The sequence below is a fragment of the Strix aluco genome, chromosome 20 (genome assembly GCF_031877795.1).
Source record: "Strix aluco isolate bStrAlu1 chromosome 20, bStrAlu1.hap1, whole genome shotgun sequence".
NCBI lineage: Eukaryota > Metazoa > Chordata > Aves > Strigiformes > Strigidae > Strix > Strix aluco.
In genome coordinates this window covers 5,016,344-5,035,155 of record NC_133950.1, presented here as the reverse complement: position 1 = coordinate 5,035,155, position 18,812 = coordinate 5,016,344, and positions in this window count along the sequence as shown.

Here is an 18,812-nt window from a genome sequence, read left to right as displayed (position 1 = left end):
CACATCCCTGAGGAGTCATTTTAAAGCACCTCCCCCCACCCCCCCCCCCCCCCCCCCGCCTCCCCCAGCAATATCCTTGCTGTTGGTTTTCAAAGGCATGTGGGCAGTTGTCCATGTGGCATCATGTAGGCCTCCCCATGTTTAAACCTCCAGACTGGGAGGCAGAAAGGGGCTGTTCTCCCTGTGTTAGTGGCATGTGCAGAAGAGATACTCTGCTGGTGGGGTATTCACGTGTAGATGTGGGCCCAAAACACATGGCAGTGGGGCAGACTTGGCCAGGATGCTTCGGAACAGCCTTGATCTCCTTGTCCAGCTCCTCTCCTTGTCCTCCGTTCTGGTCTTCTCCCGGTTCCTTCTCTCCACTCCTCATCTTGGTGGCTTCTCCCCACAGCCCGCCTCTGCAGTGTCTTCATCCTTGTCTGTCTCTGACTACTCTGCAGAAAGGCTCTGGCTGCCATATGGTCCCTGGCATTTCTTCTCCTCTTCCTCCTCCCTGGTCCTCCTCACCCTGCCCAGCACATCCTGTTGCCCCTGCCCGCCTCCTCCTCTGTCTCTGCCCACACACGTGGGCTCTGAGCTTCTAAGTCACCTATGATAAAAGAGTTGGTGAACCCTGGTCTTACCATGTGAGATGTGGGAATTCTCATGCTGGCAACGCTGCAAGCCCTCCCAACATGGCCTTGCATCTGGCAGCCACATCCAGACTGGCCAGGGACACTGCTGGGCATATGTCACAAGCTTTGTGCCTGCAGAGGTTTGTCTTCAGAGCATCATGGCCTAATTTCAGATGGGGCTCAGGATAAACAACAAGCGCCTGGGTCCTGGTCTGAAGCCAATCTCCATCCCCAGCACTTCCCCCAAGCACCCCAAATTTGAAGCCCTCTTCTGTCAGGCACCCCCTTTGCTCTGCTCTGAGACCATCCTCCTCCTGTTTCCCACTTTTCCATGGCTGCACGGAGTCGTTAATAAATGTCGGACTCCTCCAATGTGAGGACACAGCAATGGAAACCCCTGGGCTGGAGAAGGCAGAGCTCCACTCAGCTTCCCGTGCTCTTTTCTGTGGCGCTGCACTCGGGTATTTCCAGCTGTGGCTTTTGGAAACCTTTGGTGCTTCTGCCACTTTTAGCTCTGGCGGTTCAGTAACTGCTCCTGGCAGAGCTGCCGCTCCTCATTTTCTGGAAAAACCTTAAAATGCTCCAGAGTGTCAGAAGAATGGCCAGCTAAGGAAAAACAAAAAAACAGAAAAACAAAACCCAGTCTTTTTCCAGTCAAGCTACAGCATTGTTGTATTTTTTTCAAAGAAAAATATATCTACTTTTTTCCTGGATCAGACTAGCCCCTGCAAATTCACTCCCCATTGTGCCGAGCTCCTAAAATAACTGCAGTTGTTAATGGAAATAAAGCCCTGGGAGAATCACTCGTTCCTGTCTAACCATCCAGCCTGCCTGACACGCTGCAGATCCCTGCGCTGGGTTGCAAATCTTCACTGTGGCAGTTCTTGTGTGCTTCAAATCGCAGCATGGCTTTGTGAGGGGCCATCCTGAGACGTTTATCTTCAAAGGCTGGCATAAATTAAATGCAGCACAAGGACGGCAAACGCTGGCTGGCTGGGCTTGTCAGTGTATCCCAGAAGTGTTTAACCTCTTCGTCTGCGGGGCTGGCAGCAGGACACGGCAGTGCCCGAGCCTTGGCCAGGGTGTTAAGCATCCTGGGGGCTGCACTTGGGCGTGGGGTATTTGCTGGGCTCCAACCCATTTTAGCACATACAGCCCTTGGTTAAGCCAGCCATTCCCAGACTAATTTGGACATATGAGTGCTGAAGATCTGCATGTTCCAGGTCAGGAAAACAAACGGTCACAGCACTCATTCATCTGAAATCCCTCAAATAGTTGTTTGTTGCTTTTTAAAAAACAATTTTCACAAATCTTTTCCTAACCTCCTGCTGCCTCTGCGAAGAGGTGACCTGTAAGCTCAGGGGCTGCAAGGCTGGGAGGGGGCATGCACCCACCTCTGGGTGTTGGAACAGCAGGCAGAGCCAAAGCGGGTGGCTCCAGAGGTCTGCTCTGCAGTGGGGTCACCAGGCTTCGTGCCGAGATACCTCCCCGAGAGAGGAGGGAAGAGGAAAGAGAGGGTCGTCCCGCTGATGGATGGTGAAAGTGCCCTTCTGCCTTGCACTGACCCTCCTGGGAAATGCCCTTTTCACAGTGGCACAGGTCTGCAGTCTTTTCTGGAGATGTGCCTGGTGAGCAGAGCTTTATTCCGCTCTGCTGCTCCATCCGAGTACTGCTCTGAGCATGGCTCGCTGCATGGATCCACCATGAAGGGCTGTGGGAGCCCTGCCTGCAGCTGCCTGTAGCATTTCAGGGGCTTTCAGGGGCTTTCCCATGCAGCTGTGGCCTCATCCCAGAGTGGCAGCAAATGTGTCTCACCCCACTCCTGACATCTCCGTGGGGGACCCCCACGTACTGAGCAGGGGATGGCTCAAGCTCTGACCCTCTCCTCCGGGGCTGGCCCTGCTGCCAGCTCTTGCACAAGTACAGGTATGTTTATGGGGGCTATTTTAGACTCATTTTTCATTAAACTACAGAAATCCTCCAAAAATGCAGAGTCAAGACTGGCCTCTGCTGAACCCCCTGGAGAGGATGCCCTGGTTTGGGGTCGCAGCAGCTCCAGGGCATGGCTCTGGTTTCCCATGAAAGGAGTGAGCTCTGCCAGCTCTTTTGCAACCAGTCGTGGCTGCTATCAGCAGTGCTGGGAGCCAGGGCCGGTCCAGGCTGACATCAATCACAAAGTGTGGGCGCATTTCACTGCGTTGCTGCCTTCTGCTCCCGCAGCCTTATTGGCACTCACTCTTCATCCCGTCTCAGCTCGTCCTGTCCTCCGTCCCAGTCTCCCTTCCCCGTGAGATGGGAGGGCAGCTTGGCACAGTGCAACCTTTGGGGGAGGCATGGTCCATGGGTGGAGGAGTTAGGGCCAAGTGTTGTCCCTCCCAGGCCTTCAAAATGCAGGGTGCAGCTCCCCAGAGCATCAAATTGCTGAGTTTTCTGCAGGGGCTGGTTTCATTTAATTTTGAGGGTTTATGGGTCCCCTTTTCCACCACTTTCTGCTAACCCAGGTGACTGGGGACCCATCATATGGGTAGGAATGGACATGCCTGCTCCAAATGCTGGGGAAACTCACAAAAGTGCTGGGAGGTGGTATGGAGAGATGTAGCTTTGTCCCAGGCTGACCAAGGTACAGTGTGATGTGTTGTCATGGCAGGTTTTGAGGTGTAAGCAAAGGACAGACCTGCCTGCGGGCTGTGTTGTGGCACATGCCACTATCCTGCTCCATGGGAACCCGCAGGGTCTTCACACCTGGCCCTTTCCTGGTGGACCAGTGTGATGAGTTCGGAAGTTCTCAAGCCTGCGTCATGCAAACCCAGAGGTCTCATCACAGCCAGTGCTGAGGCCTTGAACACATGTCCTCTGGAGCAGGTTTTGTGTGGGCCACCCATGTCTTGTCCTCCAGCCAAGGTCTTTGGGAGAACAAGGTGCATGGCAAAGGGCTGGAGCTGCTCCTGAGGTGCACCGTGGCCAAGGGCTGAAGGGCTCGCTGAGGATCTGTAGGAGCAGCTTCTGGTGATTTCACTTCTCTGACGTATTTCTCTACGTAAGGGGTAGAAGCCAGCTGTGGAGAGAGCAGGGGTGGCTGTTTTCATCACAGCTGCCTCCCTTTTGAGGGTGGCCATGAGGACAAGGAGATCTGGGTGGCTCTGTCGGCCACACAAACTCAGCTGGCGTGAGGACATGGTTCCCCTACCCCTCCGTTCATGCCCTGACCCTTCTGAAGCAGCCGTGGTCCTCCTGGGAGCAGTTGCTAGTTTGGGACTGGATCCAGTCCATTGCAGTGTGTTTCTTAGAAATCGCCCCAGCTTCTGTTTTAGTCATTTCCCTGCCTGCGTCACTCCTGCCTTCCAGCCCATCTCCTGCCGCCAGGGCTGCGTTCATTTCACACAATCTCATTTCTGCAGTCCTAGGTCGCTTCTGCTCCTGCAATGGCACCACTGCAGGCTGCTGTGTGGGTGGGGGAAAACAGCAGTGACAGGAATGAGCGAGGGTGAAGGGCTGAACCTGCTGGGACAACTCCTGCCCTCCTGTCCCCAGGTGACGAGGCTCCTCCTGGACATGATTAAGGGTGACGACACTCTAAACACCCAAACCCTTCCTATCCTTTGACTGTCCTTGGGGTGGCTGGCCTGCAGCAGGATGCTACCAAAGTACAGGTCAGTATTGGCATGAGGCACAGCTGATATCACCCAGAGCTAGGTGGGGAAGGGAGTGGCAGTCCTATCAGGTTCTACCTGGTGACACTGTGGGATGAGTGGGATGAGTCACAAGTGGTGTGGCATGCCCAGGTTCATGGGGATTTGGTGATTCAGCACCAGGAGCCTCTATTGCACTGCATCCTGCCACATGGCCAGGTGCTGGGCCAGGACACAGAAGTGTCCCTTGACCTGCAGAAGACCTTCAGCAAAACCACAGCCAGACCAACATGGTGGTGCCTGCAGGATGGACACCAGCCAGGACTGAGGACAAGGACTTGCACCAGGCTCCCAGCGAGGATGCTGAAAACTCCTAAGTGAATCTTACTGGAAGTCATCTCCTGACCACCCTTCAATGGAAAGCACTGATTGGGGTTTTTTTTCTCCTTAAAATGATGGGCTATAAATTGGGGTGATGACTGGGCTAATGCAGGGGCTGAGGCCAAGGTCAGTGGTCTTGAGTGATTCTCAGCTCCTGAGCTGGCTTATAGCCTACATGAGGACACAGTGTCCTGGTGGGTGCATCCTGAACAAGGGTTTGATGCCAGCACCTCCTCCCAGGGCATGACTGAGGGGAGCCTCTTCTGATCAGCACATGGGGGCACTTGGTGGGATTTGGAAGACCAGATCCTCAACACATCAAGGAAGCTTTGTGGACCATGCACAGAACAGCACCTTGGCTGGTAGGTTGGAAGAAAAGGGAATGGGGCTTTCTCAGCTGAAACCACCGAGAGTCTGAGGCAGCCTGATGGTTAGAGCAGGGGGAGGTGAATTCTGGTCCCTGCTCCAGGGACTTCCAGCATCTTGTGTGCAGCCCTCACTGGGAAGTGTTTTGCAGTGTGCTGGCCCAGCTCTGTGCAAGAGGATGCACTGTATGTCCTCCTTATGTACCCGTGCTCCAGGAGGAGCAGCTGAAAGGGACCACACCAAACACGGGTGACTCTCAGCCATTTGACCCAGCAGTGTGGGCAGGAGATGTGTGCTGCAGATCCCCCTCATGTTGGACCTGCACTGGACGGGGATGCACATGTGGTGTCATCCCCGAGGTCCCTTTCCAAACATCAGTGAAGCAGCAGGACATGGCAATGCTGTAAACTGTGCCGCGGTGCAGACATGGCTCCAGAGCCATTCCCACTTAGATCCATTAGCCCAAGTGAGATCTGAGCCCATGTCTGGTAACAACCTGCTCCTACCGCCATCCCTCCATCTGCTCTGTCTTCCACCTTCCACTTGCTGCTGGGGGTGCTGCTGTCTCTGTCCTCCCTCACACCACTACTGCAGTCCATGGACTTCTTGTCCCGGGGCTGTTCCTGCAGCCTTCTCCTGCCTTGCTCAGTTTCTTGGGTTTTTCTGGAAATGTGAGCCAGGGTGGTGGCTTCCAGGGGGTTTCTGCAGGGTGGAGACTTCATCATATCATTTTCTCATATTCTGCTGATGGCAAGTCTCAAAACCTTTGGAGGTGAGGTTTGTGTTTGAATGTTACCAGAGCAACCCCTGGAAGGCTGAGGAGCCTTGCCTGTCTGCGGCCACATCTGTCTGACATCTGTTTCCAGGCAGTCTGTACCTGCGGGCTTGGTGTCTGCCGAAGCACGGGGCTCTGGTCTGCAGGGTCCCCTTCAGAGTGGGAAGCCAACAAATGGCCCTTGCATTTGATTCCCTGTCTGCCTCAAGGATTGGACCAGGCTCTGGAAAGTGAATTTACAGAAAAAAGCTGAACTCAGTGTAACTAACTGAGGTACAGGCAAAGGGAGTGAGACAGTGCTGGCCTTGTACGGCCAGATTCAAACACTGTCCACAGCAGAGCTGCTGCCCAGAAATTACATTCAGTCAGCTCAGTGACTTTTACCAGACTTTTGGGTTTCCTTGTCAATCCTTTCTTGGGACCTTGAAGCTCCCTTTGCAGCACTTTCCAAAAGCAATAACCTTGAGCTTTGCAGCTAAACTCCAGCTAGGCACAAAATGAAAATTATGCTTGGGCAAGAGGCCAGCACAAGGCTCCAGAGCATCCTCTGATGCTAACCCAGCACATGCAGGGGAGATGACTGGGAAATAGCCCTGGGGGTTTGGGCCTGTTTGTGGCTGGGACCTTGTGGGAAAATTCCCTGTAGTTGCTTGACTCACAGCAGTTTTCCAAAAAAGCTTGCAAGCAGCACATGCCATTGTGCACATGCAGGAACCAAATAAAGCCTGGTCCTGTGTCTGCAGGGGAGAAAACAGCCCTGTTCCTCTGGCTGTTTCAGTTCCCAACAGTATGGAAGTGATTTAAAGCACATGCCACCAGCTGCCGAGGCTGACTGCTGTGGAAGCTGGGACTTGCCTTACTCCTGCATCCAGGCAGGGCTGCCTCTGCCTCGATGGGTGCCTGTGCAAGCTAGCAGGCAGTCTTGGTGTGTGGGGCAAGGTGGCCCCCTTTGCCCCATGGCAGGGCCTGTAAGTGGGGTGCCAGCGTGGGACTAGCCTTGCCAAGCTTCGCCTGTCTCATACAAATAGATTCCTCCCCAGTGGCCCCACTGCTCTGGGCTGTCTTCTCAGGGCTGCAGCAGCCAGGCTGGTTGTACTGTGAGATACACCTCCACCATGGGAGGTGGAGCTGGTTCCTGGCTTGCCAGAGCAAATAGGGATGTGTAATCCCTGTTGGGCAGGTGGGAAAATTGCTCTGGGCTGGATCTCTCTGTGCTTCATGACCCAGCAGGGCTGCAGGCAGGAGGAGAGGGCTGAGCTGCCTGTCCTGCCTGCCCTATCCCACCTTGCTGGGGCTACTCCAGAGGAAAGTGCTGCTTGGTCAGGTTGGTTTCCTGGGATGCTGGTGTTGAGAGAGCAACCCTTCTGGTGGAGAACAGGTCTTCAGTGATGTCAACGTGCCCTGGACTGCGAATCGGATTTACTGCAAGGGATGCAGAGGAAAAGACTTCTAACAGTATCTCCTGGGAAGGAAGAAACGTTATTCACAGTCACTTTCAGATACTCAGCTCATTTCAAAGAGGTGCTTGTATACGATGTGAGCCTGTGTTTGAGCTGGAGCAGGAGAACCACTGTAAAGGAACAATTATAAATTTTTAACACCAGAAACTCAGGGGATGGAAAAAAAATTACCCTCAATTTCTTTGGGCTCCATCCCAGCTCATGAGGATTCACTGGAACCAGCCAGGACAATTAATTCTGCATTTCTCCTGAACACACTGGATGTTCCCTTCTTCTGCAGAGACTGCAGAAGATAAGAGCCGTGACCTGGCACCGACTCTGGGAGCTGAGGAATTTTTAACCTCATTTTCTGATAACAGCTGTGACAAAGCCTTCCCCGGGATGGTTTGAAACAGTCTATTTTAATGGATACTATGCAAGGGCAAGTTATTTAGCAAGGACCACCCCACAGTTATGCTGAACAGATCAAAATAATGATGGGAACAAGGCTATGGCATTGCAGACCCTGCAGTTCATGGCAGGGAATGGGCTCCCCTCTGGCAGTTTAAGCAATATGGAGGCCCTCCTCTCCCAGGAGAATCAGAGGGAAGGAAGGGAGTTCAGAGATGTAAAACTGCTGAATGAAACATGCACATTGTTCCTCTTCAAGGGGAATGGACTACTACACCATGAGTTGGTGTCACCCATCCTGGCCAGCAGAAATTGGCTCCCATGTGTCTGGAGCAGAGCAATCTCTGCTGGCTTTAGGCTTGATTAGAACCTGGAAACTGCAGACTAACGGTCCCTTCCCCCAGAATTTTGTGAACAAATCCAACATTTGCATCTTCATGAGGGGAACAAGTCGGCTCCCCTGAGCAGAGTGAGGAATAGGGAGTTATCTGGCTGAGCAGAGCTGGTGTGTGCCATCTGCTGCAGATTGATAACCCAATTTCCAGCTCCAGCCTCCCATGTGTGCTGCATCAGGGCTAGTGTGATTCAGCTCAGGCCAGCAAACTGACTCAATTACTTATTCCTTAAAACAGCATCTTCAGAGATGCCCTGTCTGCCCACAGCTCTGTTGCAGAGTTGAGCTGACTGCTCTGTGCTCTCTCTGTTTTCTTGGGGCAGACAGCTCGTGTAGAGCAGTGCAATGATCCCGGCATTAGGACAAGTCCTGCAGGCATATGCTGAGTAGCAAAAGATGCCTGGGCTGGATGTCAGGGGAAAATCCTCCCTGTTGCAAGATGCAGAAGGGAGAAGCCAGAGCAGGCAAGAACAACAGGACACGCCAGGGTCATGCGTTGCTCCCTCTTTGTGGTACCATTGAAAGGTGTTGGAAAAATACCACTGTCCAGCAGGCCTGTTGCATCCTGGAAAGCGTGGTTTCCACGCATGTGTACCTGCCTATCCTGCCGAAAAAGGTGTTTGCATCTCCAGAGGACTGGCCATTTGGTGGAAACTTATGCAGAGGAGGACAGAGAGTCACCCCCCTTCCAAAGCTCTCAGTGTGTTTCTTAAAGGGGCAAGAAGAGAACATATGTGCCTTGACTTGCTAAACGAACAGGCACCCACATGAGAGGCTACAAAGACTGGGTGCCACCCTGCTGTGTGATGGCTGATGACAACTGCAAAGGAGCAAAATGCAGCAGAACACCTGGGTCCCCAGGAGCGGTCCTGTGAGGGTTGCGAAAGGGGCTTTTGGCACTGGCAGTGCTTTCTACTGCACACAGGCTGCTTATTTAGGAGCTGATCCAGTAAAACACTTGAGCACAGAGGTATCATTGAGTTCAGAGGGACTGTGCACCTCCTTAAAGGAGGTACTTGTGTGTTTGAGGCTACGGACCCATGTAAGTTTGCTGGATCGGGGGTTTAGGGTGTAACACAGACTGCAGGATACTGAAATGCTTCAGGGTTGAGATCACTCTTGGCCCTGTGAAATGACTGCAGAAGATTTATTGACGTTTATCTTCATTGCTGCAGAAAAATGAGTGGTGTGTTTGGGCCAGAAAGCAAAAATCAGGCTCTTGGAAAAGCAACATAAAGTGTTTCCAAAGCTGCCGTGTACTTTAACAAAGAGCTTCCCCCACCCTGACCCATGCAATGCTCCTGCAGTAAAGTCCCAGCTGCGCAGCTGGGGAGTGGGTGGGCAGGACCACGGGAGCCATGTCTGGAGTCAGGGCTGCCCAGAGGGGCTGAGGCTGGCTCTGATGTGCCACTTCCCTGGGGGCTGCCGTATGACTTGGAGGCCCAGTGAGACCCTTCCCCTGCAGAGGAGAGGTCAGGAGACCCCATCAAAGGCTGCCCTGGGAGGGGGGAGTCACACTTGACTTCCCAGATTGCTATGAAGAGTTCATGTCTTGCTCTTCTGGGGGATGGACCTGGGCAGAACATCACCAGCACCATGTCCTGGGCAACCTCTGCCCTCTGATGCCAGGGTTCAGAGCAGCTCAGAGGCTTTTGGCCATGTGAAGTGATGACCTTAAATTATAGACAGTTAAATAGTGTAAAGGAACAGCTGGGAAAAGGTGGGGGAAGTGGTTCACAGGGCTTTAGTTGATGGGAGGCCACAACTGTCATGTGCACTATTTGTAGGATGCTCCCTGGACTTGGACAAAGGGTGAAGGGCACCTCTGAGACTTGCTTGGGCATGGCTAATACTGACCTGGTTCCTTGTTCTCCCTCCTGCCAGGTATGGTACATGGCTGTGGAGCAGGGCTGGCACACCCCACCCCCCCAACGATTGGTGCTGGGAGGGCTGAGGGCTGCTGGTAAGGAAATGTTGGACCTCATGCCAGGAGGCTCTCTGGGTAGTGGAAAGGTCCCCAAGGGTGGGGTGCTGTGGTAGATGGAGGAGGTGGTTACAAGGAGAGTGGCTGTGTGTGTCCTACATGGCCACTTTGGCCTCCAAGGGCCCATCCTGCATCTGAGCAGCAAAAAACCCCATTTGGGTTATTTGGAAGGCACAAACATTTGGTCTGAGTGCTCTGGGATAGCCAACCAAACCACAGTGATGCAGCCTGCCTGGCTGGAGGCTGTCCTTACCATGTACCTTGGTTTCCTTTGGCTGTCCTCCCCATCTGTGGGGACCTCTGAACAACCCCTGAAACATGAGACCCCACCCCAGAGACTGCTCTGAGGAGAGTCCATGCTGATCCCAACCCCTCTTGGTGACTCCCTGGTAGAGAGCCCTGTGGTGCCTGTCAGTGCCCACCCTCTGCTCTGTGCCGTCTGCGGCGTTCACAGGGCAAATGTTTGTTGACCACCCTCAGGGGAGCAGAAACGTGCTACTGGGAGGGGGGTGTCTCTCCCCCAGATCAAAAGGGGCAAAGGGGACTTTTCTCCATAGACACACCACCCTGGGCCTGACATCTATAGCAAACATCTGGAGATGCTCTTGAAGTGTGGTCTGTTGCTTCTGCATGTCTGAGTGCTTTGCTAATGCCCTTTGCTGCTCTTGTGACGTCTCGTTGCTTCTTGCTCCAAGGCATATTTTTAGCACGGAGCTGCATCTGGTCCGGCTGCGGCTCTCCTTGTGAGTCCTCCAGCGCAGATAAGGAAGCACAGAGGAAACAATTGTGGCCTCGGTTATTTTTGGCTATGAGAAGATCCTTATTAACAGCGTGACTTTTTAATAAACAAAATACCCCTTCATTCAAGGCAAAGGGGAAACAATCGATCCATTTATCCCCTGCACTAACGAGGCTGCATAAAAGGAGCTAATGGGAGCTCAGTTGATGAAGCAGACAAGGGGCTGCAGAACAACAGAGCTATTCTGGGAAGGGCAGGAAAGGCTGCCGGGACAGGAGGCTGAGTTTCCTCTCTGTCCCAGGGTCCATGTTCCTGTCCGCTGGTGCTGCCTCCCTGGCTAGCTGGGAGAGGGCAGAGCCATGGACGTCTGTTGGAGCCCACCCACCCTACACGGCCTGATTTGTTGCTCTAAGTGGTTTGGGGGACGGACAGCCCCTCTGGGACCCTTTCCCACCCTGGCACAGTGTGGGCTGGGGCCAGCAGCACTGTGGATGATGGCTGTTTGGTCCTGCAGGGATCTCCCTGCACTGGAGGGTCTCAGACATCCCATGCTTCATTCAGGGCTGGATGTTGGTATGGAGAGACCCTTGGAGCCTCCTGACTGTGCTCACAGACCCAGTACTCCCAGTACACCCCACAGACTGGGAATGACTGACCTGCCCATGGGGTCATCCAGAGCTTGCCTCTGACCTCGGCAGCTCTTCCCTGGCTTGGCTGGACCTCGCTCACTACTCCTGTGTCTAGACACTTGCCCCTTGGGATGTCTTGCAGCAACCTGTTGTGGGAGGCAAAAGGACACAAAATGTAGGAAAGGCCCAACCTCCAAGCCTGATGCTGAGCCAGAAGTGAGGGGATCATGCTTTTTTGGAGGCTGCAGAGCACAAACAGCCCCTCTGCTGTCCTGCAAGTGCTTCAGGAGGTGCAGGCACCCTGGACCTGACTGGTGGAACCTGTCAAGGTTTTCTTGGTCCCTCTAAACCAAGGGTCCCACCATGTCTGTGCTGGAGGGCTGGAATTTGCCACCCCTTTGGCTTTCCTTTTCTTGCCAGTGATCCCCTGAGATGCACTGCAGCGTGGTGCACAGGGCATGGTGGCATGGGCGCTGACAAAGGGAGCTGGGGGTCCCCTCTGGTGACAACACACCATTTTGAGGACCTGCATCTGGAACAAGGTATGGGAGTTGTGGCTGCAATGCTGACCAGCAGCGACAAGATGACTGGAGGGGGGGCAGGTTGGTTCTCTGCAGCTTGCTGCTGCCTGGGACTTGATCTGTGATTTCAGACCAATATGCATGCACTGGTTTGAACCCTGTGGACTGGCACAGGTGGGGAAAGAAGCAGCTGCCATGTCTCCTAAAGGGCTTAGAGGACAGACCCATTGCTTCCCTGAGCCCTTCTGCCAGGTGGGACTGCACCATCTACAGCTGGCTGATGTAGACTTCCCATCGTGTAGCAGAAAGCTGCCTCTTGTGCAGCACTGCAGAAGTGCCCCCAGGATACGATCTGGGGAGATTTAGGCTCTGCAGTAAGAGGAGCCAAAGGAGGCTGGGTGACTGCTGTGGGTGGCACAGGTACATCGGCCAGGAAAGGGCCAGCTGAGGACAGGACCTCTTACACCACTGCCTCCCACAGGGAGGCTGTTCAGCTCCCACACTTGTCATGCTCTTAAACACTGGGGCAGCTAAAAATTATTTTCTGGCACTTCTGATGAAGCAGGCTGGATTCTGGATAGCAAGAGTGCAGCCAGGCTCAGGGCAGGCCAAATTACTGTATCGCTGTGCTTGCTTGCCTTGGTTATCTGGAGATTTTAAGATACCCTGTGGTTTTCTTTTCTGTGTTGCACAAGGGAATGGATCATGAAGGAAACACAAGATGGGGACCTCTGATAAACATGTCTAATGGTGAAGAACTCCAGTTCTGGAACTAGGTTGTGTGGTCCTTGTGAAAGTCCTCAGGAGATGCCCTTTTTGTCAGTTCTGATGTCATGGGGCTTTGGCTCTTTGCCCCAGGAGCCAGAGCAGCAAGAGATGGGGTCTCTGCTCTCAGCATCAAGCTCAGATCTCTGCTGAGTTGCACGACTCTTTCCTGTGCAGTTGGCCAGTGTTAAAAGAGGAATAAAATCTCCTCTGCAGAGATGTGGCAGGCTTATTTATAAACATTTTCAAGTGCTCTGAGCTCTGCAGATGAATGGGGCTGTTAAAGTGCAAAGCATAGTCTTCTTGCAGATGCATTAACTGTTTTTTTCTGATATATGGCTCAATTTACCCTGCTTTCCAACTCATTTTGATGGTTCTGACAGCTGATCACTGCACTCGGAAGGATATAAAATCTTCTGCAGCAGTAACAATGCACTGCAGCAACCAGCCTTTTCCTTGCGATCTCAGTTCAATGGTGGTGTCCAGAAAGGGTGCACCTTGGAATAAGAAAGGCAGCCAGCCAGGATGATAAAAACAGGTTTTATTTGTATTTACATGTCAAAAATGGTACAGTGGGGTTTTTGGGCTGCAGGAGGTCGTGGTCAAATTGTCTGACTCGACATAGACTTGGCATCTTTTCTGGAGGAACAGGCAGACCCCAGACTCACAGATGGGACTCACGACAGTGCAGGACCACCTCTCAGGACAGTCCCCAGCATTGTCGTCCAGCTTCTCCAGGCATTCTCCATGTGTTGGTAAAGCTGCTCTTGCCATGAGCTGTTTGGGTAGTGACAGCTCTTCCAGCAGTGACCTCTTTCCATGTAACATCTGTGTGACATCTCCAGTGAAAGCTGGGGTCTGCCACAGTGGCTGGAGTAACAGAGAATTCAAGTAGGGCCTGAACTGTTATCTGTTTGCATCTGCTTAGTCCTGTGCTATTCTGGGAGTCTTAGATGTGGCTAGGGCTCTGGAGGAGGTGGGGAGACCTGGCAGGCAGACAAGAATGACTGGAGCTCTGGGGATGTAATTTCCAATCAAGTGATCCCCCACAAGCTGGGTAAACATCCTTTGATTTGAGCAATGCTCCAGCAGACAAAAAGATCCTGTCATTGTGCTGTACCGGCTCAGCAGGTCTCAGCACCATCGCGCCGTTGTTCAACTTCCAGCTCAACCCAAATCCAACCCTCCCAGTACAATCCACAAAAATAACCCTGTCGGACTCAAAGCTGCTAGGTTAGCTGTAGAGGGAAGGGAGATTTTTCTTGTTTTTCTCCCAAAGGGGTAACGAATGGGGCAATGGTGTTCAGAAATGTGGCTGGTGGTGTGAGGGGGCTGAGCCAAGGGGCTGTGAGTCCACAGCCCCATGGCACACGTCTCATGGCCACTCATCCCTGGAAGAACAGATGTTTCCCATCAGACAGTTGGGATGGTGGCTCGGGTGCTCCTGTGCTTCTCCAGGGCAGTCTTTTCTCCTGGTCCTGGCTCGTGTCACCTTTCTGAAGCCTCTCAGGGTGCTGGGTGGGAGCTGGGGCAAGCCTGATGTGCCCCACTCTGGGGCTCTGATTTTGACAGGCTGAGCCCCTGCCTAGAGGTTCCTGGGTCAGTCCTGATGGCCAGGCTGTCAGTGCTACCTCCTGGCTTTTGTAAGGTGACCCACGGCCATGAGGATAAGGACAACCTATATTTCCTGTTTTGCCTTCAGCTGGGGATATTTGTGCTTGAACATGCCCTTGTACCAGACTGTTTCACCCTGTGGATGTTTCTGTTCCTTCTCTCTCAGCTCCCATCGTGCTGGCTGACCTTCACCCCCAGCTGAGGAGGAAGCTGTGCAGTGCAATGCAAAATACCAGGTGGGAAATAAGACCAGGATAGAAAAAATACCACTGCTCTGTCCTTGGGGGAGCAGAGAAACACACTCCTTCCTCTGAGACCCTGGCAGGAGGCCACCTTTGCAGAAAGAAAAACATGCTGTACATCCATGTCCAGGGTGAGACCTGGGGTGGTGATACAGCTACTGGAGATCCTGCAGTTAGGGCGAATAGCTCGGGCATCACTCCCCATGTGTGAAGTGAACACCCTTACAGGACAGGGTCTGTAGGGTATCAGCAAGGTTTCTTGGTCCCTCCACTTTGTCCTCCCTCAGACAGGAGAGGAATGGCTCTCCTGGAATGAATGGGCAATAAACTTAAAATAAAGGAGAGGAAATATTTCTTCATTCAGCACGTGCACAGCCTGAGGAATACACTGCAGAGGGGGGCTGGTGATGGATGCTGTCTTTGGATCGGAAAGTAGGTTGGAGCCTTTAACGCTGCATTTCTGGTCCCACAAACTCCCAGAGGGTTAATGCGTCTCCTGGCCATGACTGGGGAAGAGGGTGTCGCTGGGAGCCCCACAGAGAGAAGCATCATTTCTCCGCAGAGTGATGCATCAGCTGGTGTCACACCATCCTTCCAAGGTCGGGTTCAGGGTCAGAGGCTCTCATCCCAGTGTCTCCAGAGAGTGGGCGATTGCTGTCACAGCTGGTCTCAGGACAGAATTGTAGGAGCCATCTGGCTTAGTCCCATTTGCAAGAGTGCACAAAGCACAGTTGCTGAATTATGGGGTTTTTATGAAAGGGCGGGGGCTAAGTGGGGAAGGGTCTGAGGTGCAGCATGAACGTGGTCACTCAGGTGGAGAGGGACATTTCCAATCGCTTGTTGATATGTCTAGTGAAGCGCGAGGGCAGTTGATAACCAGATGTGTGGAGGTAGGGAGCAGTGCTAGAAGCATCTCCTAATTAACTTCCCTTGGGGAAGTGGGTAGATGTTTCCTGGGTTTTCATTCAGACTCACCTCAGAGAAGGGAATTTATATAAAGGCAAGGGAGCAATCGTAATCCTGGGTCCTGCTTAATGACCGTGAGCTGGAGAGCAGAAAGCCTGTGCAGGAGAACTGGCCATGTGCTCAGGCACTGCATGGCCAGTGGATAGCAGAGAATGAGAGAAGCCTTTGGCTTATCTTGGTAGAGTCAAGCCTGATTTAATTTAATTTCTGTCTCTATACCATTTGTGAATGTGTGGCTCCCATTTGACTCTTGAGAATAGATATTTGCTTGCACCATAAACCTGGCTTACACTAATGGTAACTTCCCAGCTGGCTGCCAGACTGTGAGTCATTCTATCCCTCCTGGCACAGAAATCCATAAAATCAGGGACTGGGCCTCTCCTGCAGCCCCACAGGCCAACACTGTCTATTGTGGAGAGGCAAAAACTGTGCCCAACCTCTGCTTTGGGAACTCAAATGCTGGTGCTGTGCAGAAAAGGTGCTGGGACAGGAGATCTTGACATGCAGCAGCTGAGCTGCAGTGCAGGGACAGGGCATCAGGGTGTTTTGGGCTTGCTCAGGACCTTGGATTCCTCTGTGAAAGCTTTCTGGAAGCATTCTAGCTCAGGTGCGAGCCAGTGGGTGCCAGGAACAAGACAAGCTGGGCTGAGACTGCCACCACCATGCCCGTGAGTCATTGCTGCAGCTGCCTTTGCTCACCCTGGCTGGCACTGGGAACATTTCCAGGGGCTGCCCAGAGGTGGAGGAATGAGAAGAGATAAAGCCCAGCACTTTCCAGAGGAGATGGAAGTCTTGGCAGCTGTGGGAAAGCTGGTCACAACAGGGCTGAGCCGTGAATGACTGTTGAGGAACAGTGCTATGGGACTGGAGGGATGTCTCCGGCACAGCCTGGGCCTCTTGCTCCCGTGTCGCTGCTTCCAGCTGAGAATCTTATGCAATTCAGAGGCATGTGATCTCATTTCTGGATAGCCTGGGGATGTCTCAACGCAGCACTCAGCACCGTGGCCACAGGTCTGGGAGGAAATAGGGTCAGAGAGGAGGATGTGACAAATATCCAGCCAATTTCTCACAGCCCTGTTTCCTGAAGCGTTGTCCCATCGGGACTGGAAGTGGTGAGCCTGGAGAGGAGTCCCAGGAGTATGGGATACACGCAATGCAAAGGCAGCCGGGCCTTGGCAGGATCCTGGTTTTGAGTGTTTTGTGCCACTCCAGCACGGGCATAGGCAAAGAGATAAACTGCAAACTTTCCAATAGTTTGCACCAATACATCACCTTTCTTTTGTGAGCAAGGAGACAATTTTAGCAGTGATACGCTTCTGCCTGCTTGTGTTTTTTCATGGATGCCACGAGGGCAAGTCTTTCTCTGCCATCACAAACCAAAAAATGACATCTGATGAGAGGTCAAGCTGAGACTGACATGCAACAACCTGTCCTCACACTGGTGCTGCCTTATCCCCTTAAAAATGGAGGCATAATGCAAGTAAAGGCATGAGCGCCAAGAATTCCCCCAGATACTTTAATATCCATAAAACATTAAGACTATTGTGCCCAGAAAAAAGCATGAATGTTGTGTATCATAAGGCACCAATTGTGAGCATCATAATGACAACCAGTGCTTTTTCATTTGGCTTTCTGGATGCAATATGGCAGATACAAACACCCCAGCAGTGCCGCAGCAGGGTTACAGAGCCAGCTACTGCAAGGGCTGAGTTCAAAGGAAGGGATTTCACTGAGTCCCTGTGCAGGGCTAGAGGCTTGGTAACGGATTTGCAGTTAAAAACTGTATGTCTCTTACCATACAGCAGCTGGTATGGCTCAGGGATGCCACATATCATCCATTTGTCATGTAGTTTGTTAGCCTGTACAGCAGACTCAGGCTTTAAGGCTGACTTTATCATATAAACCTGATTTCCTTGTCAGGGTATTTTGGATCCAGGTTCGCTCAGCTCCAAATGTGTGGGACTCTTAAGGATGCTTGGAACTGAATTTCCAAGCACATAACTTCTAATGAGTGGAGAAAGCCCCTTTCGTATGTCTCCCTTCATTTACTGCTTCTCTGCCAGTTAAAACTAAATGAAAACCATAATGCCATAAAATCTGGGAAATATCCAGAAGAGGAATTATGAAATCATTTCCTCTTGATTTAAGTAAGTAATCAATCTCTCTCAGTGAAACTACTTGTAATTTTTGTATAATTACACTGCTTTTCATGATGTTAACTAACGATCCACAGTGTATTTCCTGCCATGACTCTGGCTTAATATTGCTTTTGATGTGGGAATCTTTTCTATTTCTTTTGAAAATGAGTAAGTATAATTCTATGGTTGGTTTGATACACAGATTCTAAATGTTTATGTATTTCAACAGCAGTACTTTGTTTTTCCTAAACTTTATATCATTGCAAATCATGATTCCCCTCATATACAGCCCCTCACTCTGCTTTCTACACAGAGATGGGCACTTCTGTCTTATTTCTCCCTTGGTGACTGGTCCAGAACATGTCTAGCAGCTACTGATAAAGCTGAAATAATAAACACCTAAGTTAGTTATTATAGTGCCAAGGAAGGTTGCATAAGGTCAGCAGTAACACACCAGGACTCCGAATTCAATTCCTGGCCTCTGGGGGGTTATATTCTCAAAAATACTGGGCAGCAAGTTGTAGAGGAAAAAACAAGTGTCTCAGAGATGAAAGTCTCTCACGCTGGAGTGCAGGATGCTGGATGGGCTGGGATGTTTCTGCTGATGCACTGAAAATGCAGGGTGTGAGCTAGATGCTTTCTACTTGGTGCTTTCTAAACTCAGAGCTCAATTCAAGAGCTAAGGTAGGGCACTGTATGGAAATTTAATCATTACTTGGTATGGTGTTCAGAAAGATGATGTCCCAGACTGCTGGTAGCATTTGCTTCCAATCAATAAATGCAGATTTTTATGCTGCTTTGCCTCATGGCGTGTCTCTCACCCCGGACTTCCTCCGTGTAATTTCTGTCTTTTTTCCACAGCTTTAGTTTCAGTCTCTTCCCTCTGCTGAGATCAGCTGGAGGCTGAGATGAAGGAGAAAGGGAGAGTTGGGGACAGAAGAAAGAGAGCAAATGGTTGAAATTATAATTTATGTCTCTAAAGTAGAGGCACAGGGGCAGCTCTGAGGTCTGGGATTTGGAAAAAGAAGAACCTGGCCAGAAATCATAACTGTTGATAAACAACAGGAGCCAAAATAAAGGTAGTTTTATTGTTATTGTTACTGTTATTGCTATTGTCATTGTTATTGCTATTGTTAGTGTTAGTGTTATTTCCAATCAAATCCTGCCAGCCCTAGCTACAAGAACTCTGGCCCCACAGCTGTGAT